This window comes from Lacerta agilis, chromosome 14, assembly GCF_009819535.1.
Source record: "Lacerta agilis isolate rLacAgi1 chromosome 14, rLacAgi1.pri, whole genome shotgun sequence".
NCBI lineage: Eukaryota > Metazoa > Chordata > Lepidosauria > Squamata > Lacertidae > Lacerta > Lacerta agilis.
Genome location: NC_046325.1, coordinates 20,063,214 through 20,076,602, shown reverse-complemented (window position 1 = coordinate 20,076,602; position 13,389 = coordinate 20,063,214).

Here is a 13,389-nt window from a genome sequence, read left to right as displayed (position 1 = left end):
TTGCCCTAATGATAACCAAGGTCTGGTCTTAAACATCATCCCTTCTACAGTCTTTCTGCTACTGAAACAGATCATCTTTGCTAGTAAACAAAAATACAGATATTATTAGGTATTATGAAACCCTGGCCTAAGATTGTTCTATTTATTTGTGCTAGTATATGCTGACTGTTTTTTGCTGTAAAATGACTCACTGAAGATGTTACTTCATAACTGGTAAGTGCTTGAGGCATAATATTAAAACATGCAAATGTATGTATCACTCCTTGTTTTTCATGTACTGAAATTACCGCAGCAGCAAAGAGGTTGAAGAAACTGCAGGGGTTATCTAACTCAGCTGTATGTCCCATTTGCTACCATATACTACAGATGGCCAACATGGTGCCTTACAGATGGTATACAACACCCATCATCCCTGACAAAGCAAGGCCAATGGCCAGGGATGGTGGGAGTTGCAGTCCAAAACATCTGTAGTACTATATAGTCTACAGCTGCCTTGTTCCATAACAGGTTAACTATGGTATATGCAATGGGATTTTATGGTACTTCTGGACAGAAGAATGGAACACAGGACTAGTTATGGTATACAGTGGTACCTCTGGTTACGTACTTAATTTGTTCCGGAGGTCCATTCTTAACCTGAAACTGTTCTTAACCTGAGGTACCACTTTAACTAATGGGGCCTCCCACTGCTGCCACGCTGCCGCCATGCGATTTCTGTTGTCATCCTGAGGTAAAGTTCTTAATGCGAGGTACCACTTCTGGGTTAGTGGAGTGTGTAACCCGAGGTGTTTGTAACCCGAGGCACCACTGTAGTTTATTGGCTGCATTCTGATCTGCTTTTGCAGTGCTCCCCTGCTGCCTACTCAGGAGAATAGAGGGAAAGCCACATCAAGGCAAGAATAGGACTGGTGGACAGCAAATGTTCAGTAAAATGCACTAGAAGGTCACTAGCCCATAGTTTGGACTTGATTTGTACCAAAGAAGCTGCTACCACTAAGCTAGATCCACACTAAATACTGTACTCAAATTGGTTTAAAGCCATTCCCTCTTCCTTGGGAACACTGTGAATTTTGGTTCTGTAAGGGAGGGTTAGAGATGTCTAAAAGAGAATTATCAGCCTAAATAAAGCCAGATTATATAATATGAAAAACACAATTCTAGTTGTGTAGCTGTGTTGAAGAGAAACTATTCATTATCTGTGCAAAAACAGATTGTCAAATTTGCACTTGCCATGGTGGAAATACAGGAATTGGAGGCAATTAAAACCCTGGAAAAACCACTGCCAGTCAGTGTAGACAATACTGAGCTGGATGGACCAATGGTATGACTTGGTCCAAGACAGCTTCCTATGTTCCAGTAGCCCTCCAGATATTGTTGGACTCCAACACTTACCATCCCCTGTTAGGGATGAGGAAAGCTGGAATCCACAATATCTACCTGTAGAGGGCTATAGGTTTCCCCATCTGTGTCATATGTACATTTGCAACCACTTCCTGTTTATGTGAGAACAAACAATGCTTGGTGTCCTTGCTTTGCTTGGGATGATGAGACATTCAGGGTTAAATAAACCTGCTTGAGCAACACCAGTGACTTCATTTCAATTACACTAAGACACAACTTGGCCCTGCTTGCCACCTCCATGATTCACCAAGGGTTTGGTCTCCTCTTAAGTTCCCAATGTGCAAGATAAAGGCCACAGGAATCCACACTAATAATTCTTTCTCTTCCATTCCTTCCTTGCCACTGCCAGCCCCCACGATACCTGGTATCATTCCTTACCTCCTTTTTTGTTATTCTTGTAAGCTCAGTGGCTTGTTTGCGCTCCGTTCTGAACAATGGAGCCCTTTACTTTAAATCCATAGGTGCAACTCTTTAATCACCACAAAACAATAATGCAACTAATACATAAAGCTGTGACAACACCCACCTCCAATTGCCATGTAAGGGCACAAAATGAATTATTCAAGGACCCAATTCACCCCCCACATCATGTGCATGACAGTTAATAATAATAATAATAATAATAATAATAATAATAATAATAATAATAATTTATACCCCGCCCATCTGGCTGGATTTCCCCAGCCACTCTTGGCAGTTTCTGACAGAATAAAAAAGCGATAAAATATTGATAATTAAAAGCTTCCCTAAACAGGGCTACCTTCAGATGTCTTCTAAAAGTCAGATAGTTGTTTATTTCCTTGACATCTGATTGGAGGGCGTTCTACAGGGCAGGCTCCACTACCAAGAAGGCCCTCTGCCTGGTATAAAATAAAAGAATAGAAAAACCGATAAGAAGTGGATTAGGAAGTGGGGTTTTAACTTGGGATGGGGGGGAAATTCAATTCAGTTAACATTTAAAGGTGATTCTACCTCTTTCTCACTTCCTGACTAGAACTAGAACTCAGCCATCCTTCAATATTTGCACTTCTCTGAATTTTGCAATGCACTTCACCAGGCAAGTAATATATACAAAAATGCATATACTCCTCCTCCGCTTCTTCTTCTTCTTCTTCTTCTTCTTCTTCTTCTTCTTCTTCTTCTTCCATCCATAAAGTAAAATTGTCTTCCATGAATATGGTCTTAATGGTGTGATCCACACGTCCTTCCACAATGGGGACATAGGTTTCCGGGCAGGAGTTGATCATGGTGAGGATTTGCCAAATGTGCCTTCCTCTTCCTTTTGTCCTGAGTTCGTACTTCATATAGTAAAGTGAAGTGGGAATAAAAATGCACACATTGGGGAAAATAGCATACCGTACAAAACTTTATTACTATACTAGAGAACGTCAATGCAAAATTCAGGGAAGTGTGAATTGGATAAGCAATCATGGAATGATAGAATTCTAGAGTTGGTAGAGACCCTGAGGATCATCTGGTCCAACCTCCTGCAACACAGGAATATGCAGCTGTCCCGTACAGGGATTGGATCAGCACCATGCTATAACAAGCTGAGCATTGTTTCTGTCTTAAATGGAAACTGAATCAATTTTCTCTCCCACCCCTTTTTCAAATACCCTACGTGTTCTCAGTTAACCTTGAATGCAGACAGTTCAAAGTTGAGCCTTCTGAATGTTGTGGCTCCTGGCTTACAAAGTTCCCCTTCAGTGAAACACCTGCTGGTGAGTTCTTTATTTGTTGCACCTCATCAGTTGGATTGGCTAACGCTGCACCATTTGTTTCCATTTGCTGTGGCATGGAAACGAACTGTGCAGTGCCTGCCAATTCATGTAGCACACTTGTAGGCCAAGAAAACCACTGCAGTCATTAAAATGCTAAAATTTTGGGACTCATTTGGATGGCATTTCTAAATCTAATCTATGCCAGAAGCAAAACAAAATACTAATAATTAAAATCAAATGAGATAAAAAAAACACTGCATTGTGAAGCAATCTAAGGCTGAGTGGCAGGCTGAGGTCATACGTAGCACTTTGTAAATTCTAATCTAGGCCAGTGTTTTTCAACCTTTTTTGGGCAAAGGCACACTTGTTTCATGAAAAAAATCACGAGGCACACCACCATTAGAAAATGTTTAAAAAAATTAACTCTGTGCCTATATTGACTATATATAAAGTAATTTTTCAATTTTTCCCACAGCACACCAGGCAACATCTCGCGGCACACTAGTGTGCCGCGGAACAGTGGTTGAAAAACACTGATCTAGGCATCTCCCTACTTTGTCTGCTGACAAAGCAGTTGTTGAAGGCACTAATTAGGAATTAATTCAAATCTTGAGCTGCGAGGCAGCTTGGATCTGAGGTCTTGCAAGGCTCACACCTGAGCCCAACGTTGTGATCCATTGGTTCTCAACTGTGTCAGGACCCACTAGTAAGGTGGACTTTTTCAAAAATAAGCTACTATGTTGAATTAAGCTATTGCAGACCCTCCAAGTGTTCGTATTTTCCAAGGAGAGTCCTGGATTTACAGAAGTCGTCCTGGTTTCTGATTTGATCCTGGAAAGTCCTGCTTTTCCTTAGGACGTCCCTATTTTCATCAGTGAAATGTTGTAGGGTATGGAATTATTTGACCCCCAAACCAAGGAGTTAAGTAACTATAAAAACCTTTAGAAGAAATCTGAAGGCCGCCCTGTATAGGGAGACTTTTGAATGTTTAATGCTTTATTATATTTTTTATATGTTGGAATCTGTCCAGAGTGATTGGAGAAACCCAGTCAGATGGGTGGGGTGGTAATAATAATAATAATAATAATAATAATAATAATAATAATACATCCCTATATTCATTGGAGAAATGTGGGAGGGTATGCCATTGTTTTATTCTGAGAAAAGAGGCCTCATGAAACATTATCCTCCATTCTGTCTGCCAATATATCAATATATTAATGAGTGCCAGTGTCAATGAGATCATCCTGGGGAGGGAATAAGAACATACACAAGGTGACATGGGATTCTCTTGTGCAGGCTTGCAGGAATCCTAGAAGCATAATCATTTCCCAGAAAGCACTCAGAAAAAGCTTGGAGGTGAACCTTGGGAGGTAAAAATAACTGGGCAGGGTTCCATATGATCAAGAAAATGTGTGTTTATTAATTCATGATTATATTAATGTATATTAATGTATGAATCAACTTCCACATGAGTCTCAAGGAGATTTACATAAAAGTTGCTTTGGGTTGTCCTGGACAAAATAAAGCAACTAACACATTTAAACAACAACAACAACAACAACAGCTTTAAAAAGATTGCAATGACAACAATTTAAAATAGGTGTTTATTTTGTATTGTTTTTGAACCTAAGTCAGAGACATTTTCACCCTGTTGAAAAAACAAAAATGTCTTCAATTGTTTTAGGAAAGTACAAATATTGGGCACCTGCTGTATCTCAGCTGGGCTACTCTTTCATGTAACAGGTACAGCCACACTGAAAACCTTGATCTTAGTTATTGTGGGATGGGGCTTCTCATATTTTGGGGCTCTCCTCTAGAGTGCAGTGATCTTCATGCAATGACACGAACTCAAACCCACTTCCAGAAATACAGTGGGATACAGTGCAAGGTTGCTGCTCATTTCAATGTTATTTGCTTCCAGGAAAAACAAAGTCAAATATAATGTAGAAATTAGTATGAGAATGTCGGCCAAATGGAATAAAGTACCATGTGAATGCAGCCTTAGTGTCCAATTTTAATCCTGCAAAAAACTGTGGTACAGATATCATAAAGAAGGGAAACACTGTATCTCATTAGCAGAGCATATGCTTTTCATACAAAAAGTTACAGGCATCTACAGAATCACTGGATCACAGTGTTGGAATTTATCCCTGTCAATTCCAAGTGTGGCTGAGAAAGACCCTGGAATCTTAGGCTACTGCTGCCAATCAGTGAAGACAACGCTAAGTGAGATGGACCAATAGTCTGACTTGATATAAGACAGCTTCTTTGTAACCATGACTGCACTCTGGTTCACTTTTACCCCTTATGAGGCAATGCTTCTGAAGGGCAGGAGAGACCTTCATTAAATAAATGAAATAAATACATTATAAACTTTGAAGCTGTGGCCAAATACTCCCCGCCCCTGTGAAAGAAGAAGGAGGGGGATATTTGTGACTTTCACTGGTGGATAGACAAATTCAAAGCACCTGTGAATTGTGGGCTTATTTGAAAATCAGATGATCAGATGACTAATAATTGGGTATACCATCTGTGTGTGTGTGTGTGTGTGTGTGAGAGAGAGAGAGAGAGAGATTTGGCACTGCTTCAAGAAGTGACTTTGCTACACTTAGCAGGTCTGACAACGGTCTCTTTGAAATCTGAGATGGGAAACCCTATGGGAATGAGGCTCTGCCATGTTGTTCCCATGGGACATTCTTAGGAAGATCTCTCCGCCCCAATTGGCCAATCTTTGGTTTGATCCTTGGTTTGAGATAAGGATGTTACAATTAAACAAAGGTGTCTGTCTTTTTCATCTGTGAAATCTAGGAGGCTGCATATATGCAAAGAAGAAGAAGAAGCTCAATAATAATTCAGGATGCAGATAAATAATTAAAGTGATGACATACAGTATCTAAGCTTCATATCTACATATATTAACCCATCAATGTCCTTCTTTCATTTATACCCATCTTGGGAGGTGGAGGAACACCAGCCTTGTAAGCCAATAGTCTTAGTTTCAATCCCAATATCTGCAGTTTAAATGATCAGGGAGTAAGGAATGTTGAAAACTTCTATGCAGCACACCAGAGAGTGGCAGCTACTCATAATTGTCAATACCAGGCTAGATTGCTCTGATTCAGTATGACACTACTTCATATGTTTAGATAAGAAAAGAAGTTTCATGTAGGCTTAGTAAATTAATGAGAAGAGGCAGGACTCCAAGTGGAATGGGAAGTTGTCACATACCTTCTCACACCATAGGTCCATTTTGATCAGTACTATCTACACTGGCTAGCTGACTATCTGGATTGTTCCCAACACTTCCTGGAGATTGAGGTTGAACCTAGGGCCTTTGCATGGAAAAGATGTGCTCTGCTCCAGAGCTACATCTCTTTGCCAGCTTTCTACAAGGAGAATTTAAAGCAGGAATCAGTAACTGAACTGGAGGTCACTGGACAAACTGAGCCACTGCCTGGCTCCCAAGCTGAATGCTTAGAGGCAAAGAGAATTGTGACTGACGGCTATCTATGGCCATAGGATTTGACATCAGAGTATTTGGAGGAACCACCATTGAGCCTCTATCCTCCTCCATTTTCTTCTCAAATTAGTCCTTCTGATGAAGCTTTTTACCATCCTGCAATCTCTGGGTTACAACAGAAAAGAGTATGAGGAAGAATTCCCCTGTCTTAGGGCAGCAGCAGTGACCCTTTCCCGAATGTCACTGTGTTGAAATGTACCGACACAGCTAAGCTTACTGTCACCAGAGCACCTCCTGATCCTTAAATGGCACCCACTGTCATGTCATGTTTAATTATCATTAATTAAAACTGATTCTAGAGGGCTGTGTGGGGAAGGTGGAGAGATGCATCACAAAGGGGAGAGAAAGAGGAGGCAGCAAATGCCACAGGGAAGGGATTTTGCAATGGGACATGGCAATCAAAGCTTAGCTAAAGTTCCCAAAGTTAGAACCCCAAGGAACTAATGCACAGAGTGAACTGTGCTATTAGAAACAATTAATTCAAGGAAATAGCCATTGCCTTTCCCACTCTGAATTTTACTGGGCAGACATCACCTGTAATAATGTGCTCCAGCTCCCACCACCCATGACCATTAGGTTTGTTGGCTGGCTTCACACTCCACCACCATCACCTTTCACTGGTATGAGCCCTTACCCTCCATCTTGGAGCTCTCCCCCAGCCACAACCCCTCTGCCGCTACACCCCTCCCTCCAGGTCACACTCATCAGCTCTACTTCATCTCACACACACAGAGAGAGGATTCATAAATAACAATAACAGTACCCTTGAACAATTTCGGATGGTTGGGATAAATGTTGTAGGGGCAAAAACTGAGGGTATGGTTGGTACAGACCTGAGGAAGACTGACTTCCTTCACCTCTTACATGTATCCTTTCTCTGTGTGTCTTTGCAGCATCTTAATTTTTACCTGTCAACAGGTCCAGCCATACCATTCAGCATAGTGATGCAACCACCTAAGGCAGTAGATTCTGGGAGGCAGCAGTGACAACCCCTTGCCTTTTTCTTCTAAGCCCCCTGGCCATTCCTTCAGTTGTATGACAGATCTATGGATGTCACATAGCTTGTCCTATCCTGGCCTCTACCTAAACTGGCCTGCTGTCTCAGGTGCTGTGGTGGAATATGGTGTCCTGTCCTGAGCAAGATGTATGTGCCAGCTTCTGTGTGTGGAAGAGGGAGGGGAGTCATCTTGCCCTTTGCCTAAGGCCAGAAAACGCCCTGAAGACATGGAGGAGAAAAACATTATGGGTCTTGCAGCTCTTAGTTTCCATTCCTTTCCAAGTCTTATCCAGGAGAAGCTCAACAGCACCTCCAGTTATAATTACACATTCCCCTGTTTTCACTTGATACACTGGGGGTCATTTGCAACCCACTTATTACAGTTAGCCCTCACCCAATAAAACTGCCCCCAAAGATGTACTCACAAAGTGTCTAAGCACATCCCACACCCTGCATTAAACCTGATACAGCTTGAAAGATGGACCGAGTGACCTTGCAGGAACCTTCCCTGCCCTCAGTAATGTGTTTGTGTGATTGGTGTTTCAGAGATAATAACCCTCCCTGACACCCTAGTGTTACACGGATGTCATAAAGATAATTTTCATTAACACCTGCCAAGTTACGAGTGACAAAGGAGTGAAGGGCGTCCATGAGACGCCTGCAAGGAAATTAATTTCTGCTTAATATGGGGCCCGGCAGGTATGTGGGTGATGAGGCCTCTCTCTATCCAGCCACAGGGCAAGGAGGAGAAAGAGGTAAAACTGGAAGGCTAATGAGCCATTTCAAATTTAAAGCAAATTGAAGTTGGGAGGGTGTTGCAATTGACACAGGAAGGGCACTGGAAACTTCAGTGGAGAATGCTGCGAGTTGTACTGCTATTTAGTTTCTCTCACGCAAAGTTTCATTGTTTATTGACCAGATGCAAATGTGCAAAAAGGAGGCAATTTTATTGTTCACTTTCGATTATCTTGTGGATAGGGCTTCATTAGAACATGTTTGCAGCACTAGTAAACAGTTTTTAAATATATAAGAGGCTGCACCTACTAGCAAATTAAGAACTACCTTCTACTGCTGCATGAACTGCCCAGAGACAAAGGACAGAGCCTTCTGGGAATGAGGCATAGGGAATAGAATGCCCCCTTTCCTGAGACTCCTATGTCCTACACCGGAGTGGGGAAACTTTGGCCCTCCATACATTATTGGACTACAAGTCTCATTAGCCTTGACCATCGACCATGCTGATTGGGGCTGATGGGAGTTATAGTCCAACAACATCTGGAGGTGAGCTTTCATGTGCATGCACACTTCTTCAGATACCTTGCAATTAAATAGTCCTGAGATGGTATGTTTGATGTTGTTGGGGTCAGTAATGGTGTTGTCCGGGTATATGTGGCAGCAAAGTTGGCATCTGGGTTTATTGCAGGCTCTGGTACCAGTGTCCATGTTAAGTCCTGTTGTTGTATTATTGTGGGTGAGGAGTTGTTTAAGATTGGGTGGCTGTCTGTAGGCGATGAAAGGTCTTCCTCCCAGGTATCTGGTATCTGAAGAAGTGTGCATGCACACAAAAGCTCATACCAAGAACAAACTTAGTTGGTCTCTAAGGTGCTACTAGAAGGAATTTTTTTGTTTGTTTTTGTTTTGACTATGGCAGACCAACATGGCTACCTACCTGCAACTGGAACATCTGGAGGGACATATATTCCCTACACCTGTCCTAAAAAGAAATGCACCTCAGGCATTCCAATGCTCTGTAAAGATCACTTTATTTCACCAAGCCTTTGTGTTAATTTGTTGGTTTATTATTTTTGCATTTATTTATTTTTAATTTGAGGCTATTTTTCTGCTGCTCTCTGCTAACACACACACACACACACACACACACACACACACACACACACACAAAATTTTAGTTGGGAATTTTACCTCCAGACCTACTCGGAGTAATGAAGGATTGAACCTGGGACTGTTTGCATGCAAAACATGTGTTCTCCATTGACCTAAAACCTTTCATTGTGCAAACTGTAATGAGATTTTTGTTGAATCAAATGGGGTTTACGTCTCCTCTGCCTTCTTTCCAAGGAAACCAAATGTGTGTAACTTATGGCAGGAACAATAGTGGCAAGGAATAGGGAAGGCAGTTAAGAATTGCACACACCTGAGACCTGTCACCAATGCACCTACTCTTAGCTGTAGCTGCCTGCTTATATTCTCTGAGTTAGCAAACAGCCAGGGAAGCAAGGAGAAGGACTTCTGCTCATTTTGCCCTCAGTCCCTGGGCTGTGGTGTGGATTTTAGGGTGCCTCCAGACCATCACTGTTTTGTGGAAGGGAGTAAAGTGTGCTTAGCAGTAAATTAGATTTGCACCATGTGGATTAAAGCACTCTGTTGCAAAAGCACAAGAAACACATTTTTTGCGGTTAGCAAAATGTAATGCGGAAATACATTGAAAAGTGTAGGAAGAATGAATGATTAATAGGAAGGGGTGCAACCATCCCACAAGCAAATTAGAAAGAATGAAGCAGGACAATGATCATTGTCATAGAACAATTCCACAAACAAATCAGTCTAACCTGTATCTAAGATTTATGCAAGCAAATCAGGATGAATGCTCAATAAACCAGTCATCTAGAGCTGTCCTTTCTTAGCAGGAGTGATCAAATGGACAGCAGCAATAGTAGCAAGGAATAGGGAAGGCAGTTAAGAATTGCCAAAGGGGGAAAGAGGAGCTCACTAAAGCCACCTTTCCAGGGACCCCTAACAATCTTGGAGACAACAGTGTTGGTGGGCATAAACTCTGTAAACTTCTTCAATCTACTATTTACTGTCTCATGGTGATTAATAAGCCTGAGTTCTGATGATGCAACTATCCCTTCCTCACTGTAGATTAATAATGCAGAAACATTAGAAGGGAACATGATTCTCAGGATTGACTCTAGTTTCATCTCATAAAGGGAAGATTTAAGTAAACAGAAAGAATCTGGGTTAAACAGTCAGCCTAAATCATGGTTGGGGAACCTTCAAACTGTGAAGTGGATCTGGTCCATGGGGCTTCCCCAGCTAACCCACAGATTCCTGTTCCCACATCTCCCTGCTTCCCATGCAGTAATTAGTTTTGGAACCAGTGCTAAATCTTTATATTTCTGAACCATGAAACTGGAAACTTACACATTCCATTCCTCTTGAAATTCAAATTCAAATTCAAATTTATTGCGGCTATAAGCCCATAAAAACATAAAATATGGAATATATAACATAAAGTTACAGCATACCATAGACCCTGGAGTCATAGGGAATCAAACCACAGCACAAATACAAGTTTTAAAGTTGCAATCAAGGAGCAGAAAACAAAAGTATTAGTGGTCGTGTAGTTGGCCACAGCGCCTTTTTTGAGATATGACAGAGTTTAAAAACCTTGCCACCTGCAAGGTTGTATAGGAATCATTGTCTTGCAGGAGTAAGGCAAGGTGTGACTCAACTGGTGTAAGTTTATGAGTTATTGGTCTTAGTAATTTTGCCCGAGCCTCACTATGCAGGGGACAGATAAAAGATTATATGATGGAGAGATTCCGTCGACTTTTTATCACAATCACAAAAGGCGGAAACTAAGCCCTTGGAAAATCTATGTCTCAGGACATTAGAAGGAAAAACATTAAACCTCGCTTTGGTGAAAGCGAATCGGTGCCCAGCAGTGGAGAGGGAGGATAGGTATAGAGGGACATGATGTATTGGAATAACTCCAAAATTCCGAGGCGAAGTTTTTGTGTGCGAGAGAACAATGGACGCAGACTAGTTTGCTAGCCAGATTAAGTTAAACTGTGTTAATGGGGACATTGGTCGTAGTCAGTATTAGCCATATTCAGAGTAAATCCATTGAGGTTAATGGACATGCATGACTTAGATCCATTCGTTTCCATAGGTCTACTCTGAGCTTAATTTAGATGCAACGTGATATTTCCAAGAAGCTCAGAACAGTGGATTCATATTCCCATGGGTGTGAAAATTATTCTCGCTACATCAGAATCCATGGATTGCTTCCCATGAAAAGTAACCCCCATGGGATTTTCACAAGCCAAATCATGAAGAACTCTGTTATAACTTGTGATGAAACAAGCCTTGTAGGTGTTATCATTCCCTCCACCAACCATTCATCTGAGTTGTCAACTTCGTCAGCCCCAGATATCAGCAAGGCATCGACATCTTCAAAGGAAACTTGAAAGGGTCGGGGTAGGGGTAAGTATGGTGTGGGAAGAGAGGCGCACAGCACAGGCAGTTAGTGACTGTGTCATGTGCCAGCCCCTCCTCCAACCTGGGGAATTGTGGTTGTCATATCAGCCAGCCCTTGGGTTTGTGGCAGCTGCTGTTGAATGCCAGGTCGGCCCAGAATATAATCTCCCTCATCCATGATCTGATTGTGGATGAAGAGGCTGATCTGGCATGTATTACTGAAACCTGGGAGGGTGAACAGGGTGGACTGAATGAGAGCCAACAAACTGAAACTGAATCCAGATAAGACTGAGGCACTGTTAGTGGGTGGTTCCTAGACCGGATGGGTGGGAGATCGCCTGCTCTTCATGGGGTTACACTTCCTCTGAAGGAGCAGGTTCGTAGCTTGGGGGCACTCCTGGATCCTTTGCTGTCACTCGAGGCTCAGGTGGCCTCAGTGGCCCGGAGTGCCTTCTATCAGCTTCACTGGTGACCCAGCTATGCCCCTATCTGGACAGGGATAGCCTAACTATTGTTGTCTATGCTCTGATAACTTCAAGGTTATATTGCTGCAATGTGTTATACATAAGGCTGCCTCTGAAGATGGTTCAGAAACTTCAGCTAGTGCAGAATTCAGCAGCCAGGTTGCTCACCAGAGCAGGACGGTTTGAGCATATTATACCGATCCTGGTCCGAATGCCCTGACTACCAATGAGTTTCCAGGCCCATTTCCAAGTTCTTGTTTTGACCTTTTGTTATGTACTGAATTGAATAGGATCCAAAATGCAGCAGTCTGATTGTTCCTAGAACAATAGGATTGAGATTGCAGCAGTCTGACTGGTCCCAGAACAATAGGATTGAGATTGCAGCAGTCTGATTGGTCTGCAGGAGCCACCCAATCCAGCTCCAGGTGGAAGTGAATCCGCACTCCGATTGGCATACAGGAGTATCCCGGAATTAGCCAATCACGTGGGGCTCATTGTGTAAATATTGTATATAAAGCAAACGTTTTGGGGGAACTGCATTCCTCACTACTATGAGCTGAATAAAGAGCATGAAATTCACACTTGACTCTATTTCACCTTTAAAGCCTTAAACGGCTCAGGACTGCAATACCTCAAGGACCGCCTCTTTCCATATGGACCCACTGGGACTCTGAGATCATCTTCTGAGGCCCTTCTCCTTGTGCATTTTCCTCGAGAGGTCTGGAAGGTGGCAACACAAGAACGGGACTTCTCTGCAGTGGCTCCCCATCTGTGGAATGCTCTCCCAAGTGTCTAGCACCTTCATTATATACCTTTAGGCTCCAGGCAAAAACATTCATTTTTATCCAGGCCTTTGGTTGATTTGGTTGGTTGACATCCTATGCCCTTTTAAAATGTGGTGTTTTTTGGGGGGGGGGAGGTTATTGGGTTGTTGCTTTTATTTTGATTGTGTATTTTGTGGTTTTATATTCTGATTTTATTCTGTGAACCACCCAGAGACCTCCAGGTAAAAGGCGGCATATAAATTCAATAAATAATAATAATTTTTCCACGCTCCAT